Genomic DNA, 20,201 nt, shown 5'->3' on the forward strand with positions numbered 1-20,201 from the left:
CCAGTTGCAACTGTACTGTAAGTGTAGTAGGCATCATGGGAGGATAGTGGTAGTAGAAGGTAGGACTCAATGAATGCAAATGGTGAAGTGAAGAGTCACCCTGAACGTGTGAGTCCCTTCTCATTGCAATGATATACAGTATGCCTGACACGCTAAAGACACGCTATTATTTTCACTAGCTTGAAAAATTGCTTTTGTTGTTAAGATGCAAATTTTAACACATTGGTAAGCAATGAAAATCACCGATCCATGAATCCTAATGAGTTGGGTTGACATGAGAAAAACATGATGCTTTCCACACAGTGCGGTGTTTATTGCGCAAGCATAAAAATAGCAGGTGTGACGTTAAGACTTGGCCATATACTTGAGCTTAAAAAAACTCAGACCTCATTTATAATTTACAACCTGTCTGCAATATTTAAAGATGTTTAGAAATTTGCTGTGAAAGGTTCGTTTTGACTAAATAACATTTGTTGCAAATTAGATGAAAATGTTTATTGTGAAAAGTGAACCACCGAAAACTGATTGCAAATATTCAGTTTATGGCCTAGTCTTACGTGAGGCATCAACTTTTATGGCATGCACTGACAGCGCATTTAGATTTGGAGTTTTCATTTCCGCATTGTCTGCGCTTGACTTTTACGACTGTACCGCTGGGTGCTATGTCTGAGATTTCTTTTCTGCTAAAGTTTAAAGCCTTTGATTTTAATAAAGAGACAACCACCTCTGACTCTCCCTTGGGCACTGTTAAAACGGGACACTTCAGACAACTTATCAAGAAAGGCTATTTTGAATCTGGACGTAATAATTAGTTATTCTGTTATAATTGAGAATTTGCCCATTGATGCAGTAATTATACGATCTCAGACCCTTTGGCTGCCATCAGCACAGTAATGAGAACATCAGAGAGAAATTGAAATCTCGCTCCAGTTTTGTGCACATTCACTCAGGCAAAAATGTAATTTGACCTCTCCTCAGTGGCAGTCGGGAGCGACCAGAAGTTAAATCCGACTACTTCAAACGTCCAGGAAAGTTTAAATCTGTGGGAAAACTTCCAAGCGAAGCGAATCCATTTAATTACGGCATCACGGCCGATGGAGTTCGATTCAGATTAAGCGGTATAGACAGGGCGTCATTGCGGAGGAAATTGCATGCAGCGTTTCTGCTGAAGGGCGACAGAGTATGAAGCCTTAAACACCAACTCCTCCAAATACAAGTTAGTGGAACTAATGCCTACTTCATTGCTTAGGTGAAAGCGCTCGCTCCATAGTTCTCATCATCCCACATTTGTTCGCTGATTGAAAAACAAGACGGCAATTATCCTCAATGTGTCATCCTTGAGCGAGTGAAAACGGGAAACGAAACCTTCATCTCCATTGATTAAGCTCAAGTTGCCTTGAGTCTGTCAGCGCTGCCCCATTTCACGGCTAAACTTGGACCAGAAAGCACAAACAGAGATCAATAATCCCCCTCCCTCCCAACATTGACATGAGCAGCTCGAGATTGTTGCGCCCAGCGCTCCTGCACGTTTCGGCCTCATCATTTACTCACGTCTCGTGTAGGCCTGCTTCAGAAATCCATTCGGCTGCCTTGATGTGTAAATTTCTTTATGGTTAATACATGAGGTTAGGCATCATCTGCCAACCCTTTACAAACATTCACAAGGTTTAATCTGTGCTGGTTTTATTGACTCTTTTACTCGTCACTCAATACGTGCGCACACGTAATCACTTGCTGCATGTGTGTTTTATGTCATGCATTTTGTCCGTCTGGCACGGAGCAAAGAAAATCAGTGTTCGTTTGTGCATATTGAGTAACGTTTATCGCTGTATTTTTTTTGGGCAGCAAAAACTGTTGTGTTTACAATGCATAGAGCAATTTGGTCTGGAATGATACCGTGTGAATGCGAGTAAATTTGTGTACATTGCAAGCGAGCCTGCCTAATGATGATACTGCGGTGTGCGTTAACTAGGAAACTCTCGGAGAGTCCAGATCTCAGATCCTAACCACACTGTGTGTGGGTGTGCTGAATATCAATGTCCTGCTGTGCTCTCTTCTCGTCCGCCCCTAAGAGAATGTGTGCAAAGCTGTTAGTGTTTGCGTGTTCTCGCACAAAGGTAGCATATGCAATTTTATTGTTTATTAAAACATAGAAGCTTTTATTGTTTATTTAATCGCTCATTGTGGGCTTTAAATGTGCGTAGATCCACAGAGCCTGCAGGAGCTCAGGGCAGGATTTGTGTTGGTGTGCGAGTAGGTGGATGCGTTGAGTGTGTAGCCTGCGTGGGTGAGTTTGTACGCAATGTCAGGGAGTCATTTAGCTCTTGGTCTTTGTAGTCCTCCTCTTCCCACACAAAAATATGTGTTTCCTGTTAAAATACACACTTGATATTGGTTGTGTGGGGCACCAAATAAACAACTCTACTCTGTGTGGTTACGAGAGAGACAGGAAGTAGTTCATACAGCCCGGTAGAAGGGTACGGCTCAACCTATGCATCAATGGAAAATCCCAGAGGAAGGGCATGGATGTGGAAGGTTGGTGTTTTATGAGGATGTGTGCATTGGGAAAAAGGCTTCTGCAAAGTCCAAGTTCAGAATGGAATACTAACAAGTACAGTATTTAAACTCTAAATCTCGTTTACAATGTGCTGACAGTTGTAGGTGCTGTTGACACATAATGTAAATAGCGGTAAAATGGTAAGTGTAAGTTGTCTGAACAGTCACTGTTAAAGCTAAATGAAAATAGCCTTTGCCAACAAAGTCTGCTATTTGGACTTAATGTAAATAGACACTGGTATTCTAAACATGTACAGTATATGTAACATTTCTAATAGTAGTACACCACATTACCTTACTGCATGTTATATTTGGCAAAAATCATCAAGAATTTATTAATTAAATAACCTTTTTTGTAAAACTCTCTCATTTTTGTTGTTCCAATCAAATAACAAGTCTCAGAGATTGCATTTGATATTGCTTGTCATTCACAAATGAGGTCAGGTGGAGCCCAGTGCATTGTGGGATAGAGCATTCCAGACAGTTTAGTATGCAATGCAGTGTGCTCAGGTTGCACACTGAAAATTCTAGCAAAGATTGTAATTCATCCGGGTTTTCTATGCATGCAGAAAATTTACATTTCGAGCACACCACACATATTGCATAGTGCCTGCTGACAAAAATAAAATGCATGAAACTGTATTTAAATTCATTTTAAAACGCCGGGCAGCAATGTTATGATGTTTGCTTTTACAGCAACTTAACGATTCAAAGGAACTTAAAAGAGACAGAGTTCTGATGAATGAAAGAAGAGAAGACAAGAAAAAGAATATAAAAGGAATATATAAACTTGTTACATAACAGTACATAACATGAGATCATGAAAATTACATTTCATGCAGTGTGTAACGTTGCCGTGTTGTAAATCCGAAGGTGAATGAATAACAAAGTTATTGGCTTGGGGGAAAAAGAGAGTCGACTCTGAATCACACAAACGAGTCGTCCCTAGTCCGTTTCGCGAACCGCCGCAGATTTACGTCACTACATATAGTGCCCGATGCGTTTTGCTAGGACTGCCCGCGAAAACTTCACTCTTCTCCCCCAAACACTGTAGCTCGTGAGCCTCATTCGCGGTAGACCAATCACAGCAGACTAGACCATCTGACCAATCACATCAGACTAGGCTAGTGGAAAGGAGGGGATTAGATCGATGAATCTCTGAACGAATCATTTGAGAGTCAGTCAATAATTAAGGTAAGAATAACTGCCTATTATTACGAAATAAGTGTTTTTACAACTTCTATGTACATAAACTTATTGTTGGACACTCCATAAACCAAAGTAGGACCTTAAAAATCCCTAGTTATGTACTCTTTAAGCAAAGGTGTGTGGAGGTAGTGGGTGTTCTGGTAAGACTGATAGAGGGGAGATACAAAGATTGATGGAGAGACAGACACAGAGGGAGAGAGAGGAGGAAAAGAGAAAATGCAGGCAGTGAGAATATTAATGTTGTGTCAGACAGTTGAGATTCTTCATAGACCACAAGCTTTTCTCCCTCAAGACATGCACAACACACACACACAGAGCAGTGCTTAGAAAACAAGGGCCACCTATTCGCATGTGTTGAGAGAGAGACCTGCCAGGTTCACATTTGGAAAAGAAAATGCACACGTTGTACAAAATAAAGTATTTGACGACACCCCACAGAATCTTGAATTAGAATGACAAGGTCAATCATAATGGTTTTATTTTTGCCATACCTCTCTACAGCATGTCCACCACACAACATTACAACCCGGTCTCATGAATTGCGTATAAACAACACGCTGTTGCATTATCGTGAAATACGTACGCCAAAGTTTGATTTTGCGTGCATATGATACACCAATGTTTGCGTGCACCTCGCTGTAGAGCAGCCATTTTGAAACGTACATGAAGAGGAAACAGTGAAATAATTAAAATAATACTGTTAGGTTTATGGTTTGGGTTAGGGTAGAGGTTATAATATGCACGCACGCTAACATTAGGTTTAGGGATTGGGTTAGGGGACAGGTTAATAAGACAAATTGCCGGTTAATATGCACGCAAAAATAGGCGTATTTATGCATGCAAAATCGAACTTTGGCGTACGTATTTCACGATAATGCAACCCGTGACGCAATTCATGAGACTGGGCTCAACATTATATGAGATATGTATACAGTAATTTCTATTTATTTATTTTATTAATTGGATTTTTTTAATTTCCGAAATTTTTATATCCTGTTTGCTATTTCAATTCAAATAAAATTCTGATTCGGTGACAGCCTAGACACACACACACACATTTAACCCTGCATTATAGCTTGCGTAATGCACAATTTCAGCATATTTTAGTAGCATCTCTCTGCACTAGTCTTCAATCTGAACTCATCAGCGTCTGAAGCCGTGCTGCCCTCCACTGATTGTGGATCATTGTAATCAAGCCGTGATGGCTGTCTGTAGCCCGTTACACTTCCATAACACAAAACCTGCTCGAACACAATTTTGTTATGACATACACGCGCACATCCATTCTTACAGGTGCTTTGCGAGTTAACGCTATGTCAGGATTGTGAAATCTCTGACAAGACCTGTCACAGGGCAGATTTAGCTCACAGACAGAATAAAGGATACAAGCTGCAGAAATAGGAGGCGAGAGAGAGAGGGGGTAAGAAAAGGGAGATTTTTAGATGTTCACGATTGTAGGTAGAGCGAATGTGTCCCGTGGCGTGGTCCGCGCATACCTGTGTGATGTCTTTTAGTGAATGGACAATGACAGGTAAGGTTATATCCATAGAGGAGAGTGGGAATAAAGTAAATATAGAATAATGGAAAAGGAAGGCGAACGTGGATATCGCGTCATGGGAATACTGAACTAAAAAAAGATGTCGTAGAAAAGAATACAGAGTAGAACAATGAAACATCAATATTATCACAAGCTATGAATCATTGATGGGTCTGCTTGGAAACTGCACATCATCAGAATACAAATGCTCATCTTTCGCAACGTTCGCACACCCTCCTGTTTATGTGTTTGTTGAATTACAAAATTAGCCAAAATATTAATGCTTTCAACCTGGGGTAGGAAAGAAACGGTTGGTTTGTTGGTCATACACACCTGAAAAATCTCACCAAAGTCATTAGAATTCCCTTATAGCACACACACATCTGGCAGACATCTATTTGACATCTGCAAATAGAAAATGTGAAAGACACATTTTTTTGATTGTTTGCTCATCTGCAATACGTCCCCGAGACGTCTGCTGTCTAGAAGATGTCTGTAAAACTGAACTCAGTTTCTTTCTAAGATGTTTTTACACAGCAGATGTTTTCCAGATCTTAAGCAGACATCTTACAGACGTACCTGTGCTATCTGGGTTACTTAAGGTGTGTTTGTAGCCGTTTGCAGGTCTGCTGGACAGAGAGTGTCCTGATTTAGAGGGTTTTTAGTGTTTTGATAGTGTCGAAGGTGTGTAGATAGGCAGAATCAATAACATATAACCTCAGAATCAACTTGTTTTTATTGTTAGCTTAAATAATTTTAACCCAAAGGTGTAGCCATTATCCATTTAAAAGTTGCTAACCTCAGGCATTATGCATAATTGGCTGGTTTTATTAACTAACAGCCTCCTGTTGGCTTTAATATGTGTAGGTAAATGTGAAATACTTCTGCATGACTGGAGTTTGCCCAATCCCAGTTTAGGATGTCAGACGCTCACTCTTTTTGAGTGATGTTTTGCATGTGGGTAATGACAGTGCAGTATGAGCAATGGAGAGATATTAGCATTCCCATTGCGCAGATTGCCTGCGTAGTCTCACTTTTAAAACCCAACACGAAAGGAACTTGTCAGCAGCCCCACCCTCTCCTCTCATTAGACATCTCATCAGCAGTCAGTCACCTCATGAATAATTCAGGAATGTGCCGTTTTGGTTAATTTTGCAGGCAGCGCAGGTTTGCTCTTTAGCTTTCGTGCCACACGGGGGAGGTTAGCATTAGCTCATTGTCTTCTATGATTCTGCAGCCCAAAGCAACAGTGCCATTTACAAACTAAAGTCAATCCCAACTGATATCGGCAGGGTTCGGTCTCGGGTGCTTGATGGCTCACAGATGCCCGTTTCTAAATAACCTTTAGCTTGATTCGGTAGGGTTGCTAAATGATTTATCAAGTTTTTCACTAACCCACAGGGTAACTGTGTTAACAATCGCATCTTTAATCACGGCCCTCCTGTTGAGAGCGTGTGGATGGACTGATGAGTGGATCAGTGTCGGGAGACGGAGACATGGCGCTAACAAACCACAATACACTGCTCACCTGCACCGTATCATAACCAGTGATGGAAGTACATGTTCTGTTGTGTTTTGATACTGATGTGACACTTGTGCAACACAAAAGGCAGAATATTGATGCTGCCCTTTCAGAAAGTGAATAGAGAGAGAAGCTGTGAGCTCACAGAAGAAAAAGTCAGGTTTTGAACTGGATTAAAACAACATAAGGATGAATAAACGATTACATCATTTTTTATTTTTAGGTGAACTATCTCTTTGACATGACATGAAAACGACAACAGAAAACTATGCATCAACCATTTGCGCACCACTTCTTGGTTTGTTAAAGCACATGGACCACAGCTTTGAAATCTACACCCACATTTTGTATTTTACATAATTTTTCTGCACCTGGAGTACAGCACAGGGGTTGAAGAATTACAACCCATAGTTCAAGCATTTTATCAACCTGCAAGTGCAGGCATTCATCTCCCCGAGTGCATGGCATATTGCAAACAGATTGTAAGGGGTACGTGCACCTACTAGTATACTAATTTATGAGTAGGTTTCTGTAGTTCTTGTTCCTCTGCTCATACCTGTATTTATCACGTGTGGTCCTGACCTCTTGAGTGAGATGATTAGCATTACTTATCATTGGTATTCATTTCCAGCTCTTAATTCCCTAGTCTTTCTCAACCTCCCACTCCCAACTCGACAGAGGGCTGCAGGTTAAACGCGAGGAGGAACGCTCCATCACGACTATATTTGATCCAATTAAGCACAGATTTAATCAGGCCTTGTGTTTCAGGATGTAAATGTGCAATGCGATCTGCACCGTAGCCGTAGATTCTTCGGCCTGGGTTTCCTGGCCCAGTTTCCGTCCTGGCACAGATTAAAGGTTGGGCTATGATTCAATCCAACATGTCAGTTAGTGTCCACTGAGAATTTGGGGGTATCTTTCATATTTAATGAATAAGGTATCCTGGTGTGTTTTAATGAGAAGTCTATGCAGCTGAGCTTGAGAGGAGGATTGGAAAGGAATTGTGGGTTTTTGTAAATGGCAAGGAAATTGCCATTGTCTTAGGGAGTGTTAAATTCAATATCTTTATTTTTTCATCTTCTAGAAAGAAAAGGGAAAACCTGTTATGAATAACTCAAATGAAAATGCTGTCATTATTTACCCACCCCAATGTTTCATTTTTGTTGATGGAACACAAAATAACAGTTGATATTCCTCTTCTCAAGCCATTTAATATGAATGTGTGATTTAAAACCGATCTCAATTTTCACTGACAAAGTACATTTAAGATCAGCTGATTCAAACAAATTTGCATTTCAAGAATGATTTATTTACTCATTATTTTGATCAAGTTGAGTTTATTTACTTGCTTACTTAATGGGATAGTCTACCCAAAAATGAAAATTCTGTCATGAGTTACTCACTCTTTAGTTGACATTTCTTTGTTTGGTTGAACACAGAGAAAGATATTTAGACGAATGCTTGTAACCAAACAGGGCCTCATTGACTCCCATAGTAGGAAAAATTACAATGGTAGTCAAAAGTGCCCCAGAACTGTTTGCTGTCCTACATTCTTCAAAATATCTTCTTCTGTGTTCAAAATTATAAAGTAATTTTTACTACCATGGTAGTCAATGGTGGCGAAGTTGGTTACAAGCATTCTTCCAAATATCTTTCTCTGTGTTCACCAGAACAAAGAAATGTATACAGATTTGGAACAACTCAAAGGTGAGTAAATGATGACAGAATTTTTATTTTTGGGTGAACTGCTCCTTTAATGGTCTGATTTTCAGCTCACTAGAAGGGAAGATTTGCAGATGCTGTAACACAAAACTATCATATTGCTTCAGAAGAGTTAGAATATTAAACAAGCCATATGGACCACACGTTTTGTCCTTTTAAAGCTTGAAAGGCATGGTCATTGTGTGGCAAGGACTGAAATTTCTGCCTTTGTCTTAGAAAAAAACAACAGCCGCTGTATTTGGAACAACATAAAGGTGTGTAAATAATGACAGAATTTTTGAGTGGACTGTTCCTTTAATTTTGTAGAGTGGAGGAGCATGGGAATGATAAACTGTGTTATCGCCCAACTCTCTCTGCCTGAGTTCGCACATCTAAACACAGCGGGTGATTATGCAAAAAGAGAGAGCCGAGCATGATTTCTGTGTTGACACAAACACTCGATTATTTAAATAATGAAACGATTGAATTATCAGCCCAACTAGCAGTGAGAAGACTAAGGAGCGGCTCATCTTTCATTACAGGCGGCAATGCAAGCCTGTGTAATTGAGTAGAGAAAGAGGAGACATTTCTGCGTGTGAGGTATTGCTAACGGTTGTGGCAAGTTTCGGAGGATGTGTGAGGTTCTTTAAAAAAAAACTGCAGCGCCGTATGAAATATGGCTCCCCTGTGCCACATCTTCCCCTGGCTGTCTGAATCTAATAAAAGTGCGGCGTCACCCTCTCGGTTTCTGGAAGGGGTCTCATTAACGTAGCTTGAGTGATTTAAATGTGCAATGTTTGAGATCAGCGACAAACGGTATGACCAAACTCTGATATCATGCTTTGATTAAGCAGTATCACATGAGCAAGGGTGCTGTTACAATGAATCAGACTGTATTTTGCATGTTCATGAATGTTTTATTGTGTTTATGCAACAGGTTTAGAAAGTAAAAGTGTTGAGTAAATGAAACACAATTTGGCCACAGTTTTCTAGAGAAAATGCAGACGTTCATAAACTGCTCCTTGCTTCCAGTTTATTCAAATTAGAAGACCGGATCTAACCACTGTACAAGTAATTTTATATCTCTGTAATTGGGTTTATACAGTATAAAGTTTAAAAAGTCATGTACAGTAATTGCTCATTTTTGCATTCTTGAGCAAATGAAGTATTTTAGAAATGAAAGGTGCTTTAACATTTAATTTTCTTTATTAATTTGGCACATTGATGGCCACAAATCAAATGAAAAGATTAATATTCATTACAAATAAATTAAGTCTAGCATCAATGTAAAACCATCTTCATGATTTGTAATGTTATGAAATGAAACGCAGAGTTCTAACTCTGAAATCTCTTCTTATTTCTATCGTTCGACTCGTTTCTTCCACCGTGCGTTGTTGCATCATACCGCCCAGTCCTATTTCACATCATCCTTAATTCTGTGTGAGCCCATCAATCATGACAGGGCAATGTAACCACACTGGACTTAATTAAAGTATCTAAGATACGGGTGTAAGCAGTTTAGAGTTCTTTTAGTGCCATCTGTTTTTATGGATGTCGTATACTGTATAGTCTTGCTATTGTTTTCAGTATGTGTTTAATCATAGCAAGTGGACATGATTTTTGGGGAGATAATGATATGCAGTGATTTTGTAGACTTTATTGGGTTTCTACTGTATTCTAAAATGTATGTCCTAGTGCGAGATCGCAAACATTAAACATTTTGTTTTAAATTCCAAGCCTTTAGTGTATTCTTAAGTTTAGGGTTCAATCTTTTAAAAGTGCTTGATTATCATGGTCCCTCAGGTCCGTTCTCTTGAAGAAAATGACACGAAGCACGGTTGGTTCAATAGTGCTTAATTTTTGCCCTCGAGTGAAACAATTATTGAAGAAATTTTATTAAACGTCATTGAACTCCTAGTCAGTGAGCAGTGTCCGATCGCTTCAGAAGAGGAAGACGTTATTTAATGTTGTGAAATTGTTCATCGACCCAAGCTATAAAAAGCAAGTTTCTTATGACCAGTCCAACTGCTAAAGCATGTGTCATATTTAACAGAATATTGAGTCATTTTGTGTAATGACAGAATGATGTACTGGATAGCAGAGCTTCAAGTAAACGAATGCTTGAAGTATTTGCAGGGAAATGTCAAATATGTCATTATATATTTTTCTTTGTATGCTCTATAGCTTGGACCCAAATGCTTATGAGGATTGTATATGGGCTAAGTTAATGAATTGGCAGATCATTGCATTTTAGAATGATCTGCATGGGCTGGTAATCTGCTTAACTTACAAAGTTAATTTTGTGCATGTCTCATTTGTTATGATTTATATTAAAGTTAAATACATGTATTATGTTAGGTATTGCAACTACGAGTACCATAAGCCTTTGCTAGGTTGACTAGTAAAATGTTCAGTTTTGCAGTTAACTCTAGTATGAATAATTGTTCTTGTACACCGCCTGCTGAAGGAAGTGCAAGTTTATTGATTTCAGTCCAGTTTCCTACTGTTGTTGGAAGGAGAACTGACCCACAAACTCTGTAGAAGGGCAAACTTCAACACAAAACTGCTAACGATACGAGAATATTAATGGCGCTGCTAAATATTTTGCCTTTTTATGCAACGATCTGACACTGTGTCCTCTATCCTTGGGTTGGCACCATGACTTTTCTTCCACCATGCCGCCCCAGAGTCGCAGTCTATAATGATATTCAAGAAGGGATGGAGGCACAAACAGCCTTCCCGCCTGTTGTGTTCAGGTGTGAGTGGCAGAGAAAAAGGTCACTGGTAAAAAGTTCTCCCCCAGGATCTGCCTCTCTTCAGGGACAAGCTCTGCTCACCTCCTGCCCTGGCCTGATAGCACAGACGACTTTCTTTTTGTTTTTTGATGTGCTCAGTTGGGCGTCTGTTGTGGCTTTCGCCCAGCGCTCAGCTTGAGCTGCCAAGCTCCGCCCTCCCTGCATACATAAACGCAGCACCGCGCTCGTTTGGCATGCTCCTTTCCAGCATTTGCATACGAAACAAACAGGAAATTGTGTTCATTTGTATGCAAATGCTTTTGTCCCTAAGGCAGCGCGTTTGAATGAAAAGTTTTACCATCCCATTAATTCCAAATTACAGACACGGACGCCCATCTCTTCCATGACAGGGGGACGATGGATACCGAGGGGGGGTCAGCGTTCCCAAACAGCCGCGTCTGGCTGGGACGGTTTAACACGCCATCTGGACATGATGTCATAACTTGGCCCGATCCAGTGGTCTATAGATTGATTGGCTGTGCTCTGACCTGATCTCTCCCGAAACTATCTGGAGAGGAATATGTACTGATCCGGCGTGATTGATATTCCTGAATATTCGCGAGGACGGGTGAGCTGAGACCTTGGCGGAGATTTGATGGACAGTTTGTTAAGCAGACAAAGTGCGACGAAGGCCTTCGAGCAGTAGGTTGGCAGAGGGTGTGTGGTCATTTTCTGATTTACTAACATATGTGTGGATCACAGGGAAAATGTTTTGATTTGTTCCACCAGTAACTACACATGGGAAGTTGTTTATGACTTGTTCTTCGCAAAGTTTTATAAGTTCAAGGAGTGTAAATAAACGAAACTATCCACCCACCAGTGACCTTCCCTGATAAACAGATGAACAGGTAAATGAAATCCCTCGTGAATTGAGCTGCATGTATTTATCTGCCGGGAGTCAACGGACTGTGAGCGCATAAATAAGAATAATAAGATTAAGAGGATTAGTTCATTAATTGAATAGGATAAGACATTACTGTTTGCCTAAACACAGAGGTCATATACAGTAGAGAATGCTGCTCTTTCTTTACTTCTGTTTTCTCCTTTCTCTCCCTGGGCTTCGGAGCTCGTGGTGTAGGGCTGGGCGATTAATCGAAAAGTAATCGAAACTGACATTAAAAAGCTCTAACCGACGTAATTTTTCAATGTCGGTTATTTCGATTTCTTTCCCTTTAATATCCATGTCGACGCGTGCCGCTATACCTCACTTTTTTCTTATCAAAGCAAAAGAGACTTAAAACATTCGACTTATTTTGGGCATACACATATTTTTTATGTAAGACATTATTAGAAACTGTAAATTGTCTACTTTTACGTGTGTATGCTTACAATAACATCAAAGCGTTGTTACTTTGTAAAATAAAGAAAATAAACAGGGCGCGTTATCAGCCGTCTCCACTCCGCTCACATAAGTAATTTCTGAAATGCGTCAATGATCCAAAACTCTGCAAATACTTATCACACAAACATGAAACGTATGTCTAAAGAAAGCTTAAAATGTCTACTTTTATATGACCCGATTCAATTGGAAATCAATTATTCTGTGTTTATGTAATATGCGTGAAAGACAGGTACAGTTGATACGAGACATTCTTCCAGGTCTGCTCCTGTTTAGTAATCACAAGACTTTTAGTCCAAAAATGGGCATATTGTGAGAAATATAGATGTACTGAAACACGTTTACTTCATATTTCTTCTGTTAAACTCTGTCTGTTTCTTTCACGTGACAGCTCTTATGACGGCAGGACTGGTGTCTCCAGGCAGGGTCCTAAAGTACACCCGATTTCTCACGACACATGCAGACAGATGATTTGCTGATTTGTGTTGCGTTTGTTCTCCTGTCTTCAGTGGCAGGAAATGTTTCCAAAAAAGAACACAAAGATGTCTATTATTCGAAATGTTCAATAAATAACCATAAAAACTTTGTATTTTCTTTGATTATCTAAAAATAACATGAGATAAGAAATGTTTCATTAGAAAAAATACCCCACCTTTAGTTGGGCATATCTACACTACAAACCTTGTCAGTGATCTACGCGGGCAAAAAACAAAGAAAAATAAACAAAAACAAAATAATCGTTCAATAATCGTAATCGAGAGAAAATGTTCATTTAATCGAAATTTTGATTTTAGGCCAAATCGCCCAAGCCCTATCGTGGTGTAATATTCAGTGCCTGTCTTCGGTAGGATATGAGAGGTAAAAAACCCATCCTCACAGCATTATTGCATAATTAATTTACTGTGTATAAGCTGCTTTGAATAAAAGCTTCTTAACTGCCGGTACATAAATAGGCTACTACTTCCTTTGTAGTCTTTAACAAGCTTAAAATGAGCTAAACTGCTAAAAAATGAATCCTGACCTTAATCCACGCACATTACACATGAAAGATGTCAAAAAAACAGATTCTGCTGTGTGACCAAAGAGAATGTATAAAAACATATGAACAGATCTGAAGGGTGTAGAACCAAACAAAAGCAATGAAAGTCAATGGGTACCACTGATGACGTTTGGAATACAACTTGGCAACCTTCAGTAAACATGATGTGTCCTAGAAATGCTGGTCGTGAGGTTTGATGGAAAATAGCGATGAAAGTTACGCAGCAGGACACCACCACAGTTGATTTAACAGGTTTGTGGAAAAGACTGGAAGACGACCACACAGGGGCACAAATCACAAAATATCCTTCTGATGAACGAGACCTCTGAGGAGAGAGAGTACAGGGGGACGAATTGCACCCAGTGAGCGTCATTTATGTGCACAGTGTCTGTTGTTTTATCAACTAGTATTTAGGACTGAATGCGATGGGCATGGCACAGTTCCTGCATGCTTGGCTGAGGATGCGGATGCGGATGTCTACCTGATCTGGCATACTATAGGAATGATAAAAGTGTTTCTCATTTTGTGGAACAGAAATCATTAGCTAATGATTTATATAAGTTAAATCTATATTAAGCATTTTGGATTCATGAGGAAAGCAGAAATGATTGTCTTGAAAGTAATGACAATGACTAAGCACTATATTGTACAGAACAGACCAAAGCACAGAGAAAGAAGCTGGTATAATCGTGACAAAATTGTTCACATAATGACAGAAGGAAAAAGACAGTGAGGACAGAGCATGTCGGAGAGGAAGTGAATGAGAGCGAGAATGTTTTGATCATACTGTAACATTTCTCTGTCTGATTCAAAGAGGGGTTGTGAGCGAGAAGGAGAGCTCAGTGAAACAGACCAGCAGAGATGTATTTGCAAAGCTGAAATGTTGAACATCATCTTTTAATGTGACTTCTAATCTTACTTTATACTAACTTCAATAAAAAGTATCCCTGCCCATAAGAATGCTTTTAAAAAGGGATAGTTTGAAATGAAAAATCTGTCATCATATACTCACTTTCCTGTCTTTTTAAACATGTATGACTTTCTTTTTTTGCAGAACACAAGAAGATATTTTGAAGAATGTTGGTGATCGAACAACAGTGGTACCCATTGACTTTCATTGGTTTTGTTTGGTTCTTCACCATTTTTCTTTTGTGTTTTGCAAAAAAAGAAGGTCATACGAAGACAGGAGGGTGAATAAATGATAACACAATTTTCATTTTTGGGTGAACTATCCCTTTAACGGCTGTTTTGTAACAAAAGAGGGATAACACTCAGTAATGCTAAATTCACCTTTTGCTCAAGTTAATTTGCCCGAACAATTTCTACAGTTTAATCCCTAAAATATCTTGACAAAAAGCATTAGAATCAGTAACACCTGCTATGAATGTCTCACTTTTTTCCCCTCAAATGAGTTTGCACCCCTGAACATTGCAAATTGGCACTATAGTGTTTGTAGTAAAATATTTCAACCCGTTGACACAACAAAGCTGGATCTCTACCTCCAGAAAATACTCTCTTGATAAGACTCTCTGCATTTGAAACTGCATAATGACTAGTTTAATTTGAGTCGTACAACATTTATCTTAACCTTTGAAGGAAGCATACTTGAGAAGCATCAAAAAGCAATAAACTTTTATAGGTGGGATGCAAAACTATGTCAGGAAAACCATTTTCTTGGTGCGCTTATGTAACGTGTTCACTTGCTGTTGCAAGTTTTTATTTGTCTTTCGGCTTGTTTTCCACCTCATTATACAGTTCAACAGTCTGTTTTTCTGTGCATTAGGTCTTACATGGACAAAAGTGTGGCGAGTTTGTGTAATGAAGGATAATTAGGACTTTGGGAGTGAGGTTTGAAAGATGTAAGAGTGACGCAGTCAAGCAGATAGAACAAAAGGTGAGATCGTGGCCGTGAAAGTACAAGGTACATTATCTGGCACATTGTAATCACTTCTCTCTCCCTCCCCGTTTTTCTCTTTCTCTTCACATCCTTCCGAACAGTGGCAGCTATTAGTGCTGAATGGAGCGGAATTGAATTAGCGCTGCCCACCGTTTCTCTAAAAGCGCCAGGGCCCAGGGGCACCATCGCCATGCTAATAGAGCACAGGCTCTTACTGTGTGAGAAAAATCGGCCAGAATTGCTGATGGGGTGGGGGTCTTTTTTCACCACTCAAAAGCAGACAAGAGCAGAGAGCAGGCAGAGCGCGAGCACTCGCCCCGCGATCCTGTCGGCTTTCAGAGGACTGAGTGACATGGCAACAATAACTCACGCCGCAGCGTCCGCGAGGCTTTGGGCCGCCTAGAATAATTTTAGCTGCTCGTGGCGCTTTTGGAATAGTGGGGTGCCGCAGTTTAACTGTAATTACATTCATTTTCCCAATCGCGGCTCCAACAAAATGCCAAAGCCGTACTCAAAAAGAAAGGAAATGTGCATCGAGGGGATCGGGGGCTATTTGCTGTTGAGCACATCTTCATCCATATTCACGTTCGCAACTTTGTTACAAGTTAATCTAGTCTACAGAAGTAGGAATAAATTCATAGGTACAGCAACTGACCTTGTATCTTATAGAATGCTTAGATCTGATAAATACGTTTTAGAGCTGGCAAGCTTACAAGTTTGATCCCTAGCAACCCATATCAATTGTACCTCACCTTAGGGCTCAAAATAATTACCTTTATTTTCCAATATTTTTTTATTATAAAAAATTCTGTTATTATTCACTCACCTCTGTTGAATATAACGTATGATTTTTTTCTGTCTAGATTATGCTGTTCTCTTATTTTTTCCACAATGAATGGGGCTTCAAAAGAGACGATATGACCATAATAGTAGCTTAAAAGCTTTGGCCCAAATCTACTAAACCATATGATGGCTTTTTGTAAGAAACAGGTCAGATGAGTTTGTAACATCATGTTGGGTAAATGATGACAAAATTTTCATTTGGGTTATACTGTTTCTTTAAGCAAGCTCCTTTTTACGCCATTTGAGATTATCCGAACTGCTAGACTGTGGCCAGAATACTGACTGGTTATTAGAGAAACTCCAGAGACTGTTAATCAACCAAAACAACAGCATTACCGAATTATGCCAGAATTAAGAATTAAGCCAACTGTGAAATGTAGCCCATCACAGTGCTTTTCAATGATCAAAGACTAACTGCCATAGCAGAGGAGGAAGGGGGCAAGCATAAGACAGGAATCTTGATGCACCTTCACGCAGAGAAAGCAAAGCGAGGGCTAGAATAAAAGACAACTTGCAAAATTGTCTCACGGATAAACTGACGGCACGCTGAGCGTATCTAGGACGGAATAATCGGAGGACTGAAGCACTTTCTCTAATTACACAGTCTGATAGAGCTTAGCATGTTTAAGACGCATGGGTTAGTAATGCCATTCTTACACTGCAGGACTAAAGCTCATTGCCTTGCACGTATTAAAATGCAATGTCCTTTTCTAACTGTCATTTTTCCTCCCAATGCAGTGCAACAGTGTCACAGTTTCAGTTTGTAAATGTTGACTGTACAGTTTAGTTTATGGATATTGTATGTACTATTGATACAGAATAATGATCAAGCTTGCCAGAAAATATTGCCCAAGTTGATTCACTTTGGTGTATATTAATCTTATCCATCTCATTATACTGATCAATATGATGTTGCTTGTTTCATAATTTGATGTTGCTTGTTTCATAATTTGTAAACTCTTAAGTAGAACCTTCTAAAGAGATCTTGAAGACAGTATTAATCCAGTGCCAGCTGGCTATCCTTCCTTATTTTCAACATTGATCTGACAACAGGGGCTCAGGGTTTTTCCTGTTGGTGCCATAATTGTCTGCACACAATTGGCAGCCTCTGGCTTTGGCAAAGTTCTTGTCACCTATAGCATTTTGTATCACACCCTCATTGGCTGACACAACACAAAGGTCTGCCAAGGTACTGGAGCGTTGCCTCTTGTCTTTTTAGAGGCAATAAATGAAGCTTGGAGTCATTTGTAGTCATATTTGCAGAGGGGCCTACAACATTTTATGTATCTTTACAACAGACACGAGGAAGCACAGGTTAACGTGAAACTGCCAACCCAATCCCAATGTATATTTGAGTGAAAAGGTTATTTAAAGGGATAGTTCACCCCAAAATGAATATTGTCATCATTTACTCACCGTCTTGTCATTTTAAACCTTTATGACTTGCTTTTTTCTGCAGAACACAAAAGAAGATATTTTGAAGAATGTTGGTAAACACGAACATTTGGTCCCCATTGACTTCTATTTTATGGACACAAGACCAATGCAAGTCAATGGGGACCCACGGTTTTTGTTTACCAACATTCTTCAAAATATCTTCTTTTGTTTTCTGCAGGAGAAAAAAAGTCGTACAGTTTTGAAATTAAATGAGGGTTAGTAAATGATGACAGAATGTTTTGTTTTGGGTGAACTATCCCTTTAACAAGAGGGAAAATGTTGCATTACATATTGATTGAAGATTATGAAGATGAAAATAAGACTTGACATAATGTTGATGTGCTACATGAATGAATATTTTTTTAGGGCCGTCAAACGATTAATCGCGATTAATCGCATAAAAGAAAAAAGATTTTGTTTACATAATATGTGTCTGTGTACTGTGAATATTCATTTTGTATTTTATAAACACATACACATACATGTATACATATTTAGGAAATATTTACATGTATTTATTTATATTTACCAATAATTGAAATTATATATAAATGTTTATTAATGTTTATATATTTTTTCTTAAATATGTGCATGTTTGTGTATGTTTTTATAAACACAAAAACATTATGCACAGTACACAGACATATATTATGAAAACACAAACTTTTATTCTGAATGCAATTAATCACGATTAATTGTTTGACAATCCTATTTAAGATTAATTTAAGAGTTTGCATGGTTTATGATGGTTCAGTCAGACACTTAAAGTTTTTTGGCTTGTTCAGGATAAGAGCAGTTGTTGGGGACATAATTATTTCCTCCCTAACTGTAGTTTAATGCTGTGCTGTGAAACAGCTTGATGTATTACATTGTACTCAAACTGCCCATCTGCTCTTGTCCATTGTTTTGAGATGTTTTGCTTGCTTAAGCAGTCTGCTTAAGTTAACTGTCTTTTCCCATGGCAAGCTTTGTTTTCATTTCATTTTTCTTTGGCAGCGTGCGATAAAATCGCTCATTTGTTTACAGGACACAGTGGGCGTTCGACAAGATTTTGTAATTCGTGGCATAGTTGAGTTGTTATTTTTCTGAATATCACATTCTGATAGTGTGTGTGTTTTGTGGCTCGTTGATGTAGATTGCAAAACAAACAGGAGCTGATAGTTTACTCAGTTAAATGAATTGAGCTGTATGTTGTCAATAGTGATTTTCAGCAATAAAATCATGATGCTGATATAGTTGGAAGCATATGGATTATGTTATTGATGTGCATGTTTGCCCTTGTATGTCGTTGTCAGTAACGTGCACAAAATCAGAGGAAGCCAGACGCCCAAGATCTGAAGCCCAGAGATAAACTAACCCGCTCACCGCTAACTGTTTTCACACTGCGAACAAATGTCGTGTGATTTAACGGTAATCTGCCCCCTCCCGAGAGAGTTACGAAGGTGCGCTCTAATGACAGGTGCGTTCAAGCAGCCACCTGTCATGACCCGCATCGCAGCGGGAATCCGCCAACACTAACTCAAAGCAGCCATTCATCTCAGCACGTTAATTGTCGTACGCTTATTCATTGGATTAGCTGCGTAATTATTCCTCATAATTACCGCTTATTGTTCACGCTCGTTGTTTCCTTGCTCAATTTGTTTGTTTGCATTCACCGCTTGCCAACAAAAAAAAAGAATTTATTGTCATGCCAATGACACAATTCGGATTCAAATTAAATAAATTTGGAGTGTAGCGGGTGATCTTAAACTAAAGAGGCGGAATATTTAAAGGTGGAATGAATGAGGAAGGACCGAGAACAAAGGAGTAACAAACAACCCATTGCTGTAAATTAAGATAATTCTTTTTATATTCGGATGTATGATCAGTTAGACTTCGTATGTCCATGTGTGTTAGCTTTTTAACCAATGCTAGTGTATTCATCTTAAACGGTAACGAACAGATTTCAAATGTGTCTATAGAATGGCAGCGTTCCCCCTTTCTTTGTGACTGTTAGAAGGAGAGTTCACCAAAAAAATAAAATTAATTTATTCACCCTCGTGTCATTTCAACCCTGTATGACTGACTTTTGCAGAACACATAAGACGATCTTTTGAAGAAGGTTGGTAAACAACACTGACCCCCATTGGCTTCCATTGTAAGGACTCATTTCGCAAAATATCCTCTTTTGTGTTCCACAGAAGAAAGAGTCGTGTGCTGATTTTGAAACACATGAGGGTGAATAAATGATGACAGAATTTTTTTGGGGTGTGAACCACCTTTAATAGGGTATTTTAAATAGATATTTAATCTGTTTACAGTATGTAAACAAGTAGGATCGAGTGCA

The 20,201-nt window shown here is 39.1% G+C and overlaps 1 protein-coding gene across 2 annotated transcripts in view; it reads left to right on the forward strand.

The window, feature by feature from the left end:
- The window catches only part of efna3a (ephrin-A3a), a 68,229-nt gene that overhangs the window by 12,313 nt on the left and 35,715 nt on the right, over window positions 1-20,201 (forward strand). The gene's annotated exons all lie outside the window — the stretch shown is intronic.

The sequence above is a fragment of the Triplophysa rosa genome, linkage group LG16 (assembly GCF_024868665.1).
Source record: "Triplophysa rosa linkage group LG16, Trosa_1v2, whole genome shotgun sequence".
Classification (NCBI taxonomy): Eukaryota; Metazoa; Chordata; class Actinopteri; order Cypriniformes; family Nemacheilidae; genus Triplophysa; species Triplophysa rosa.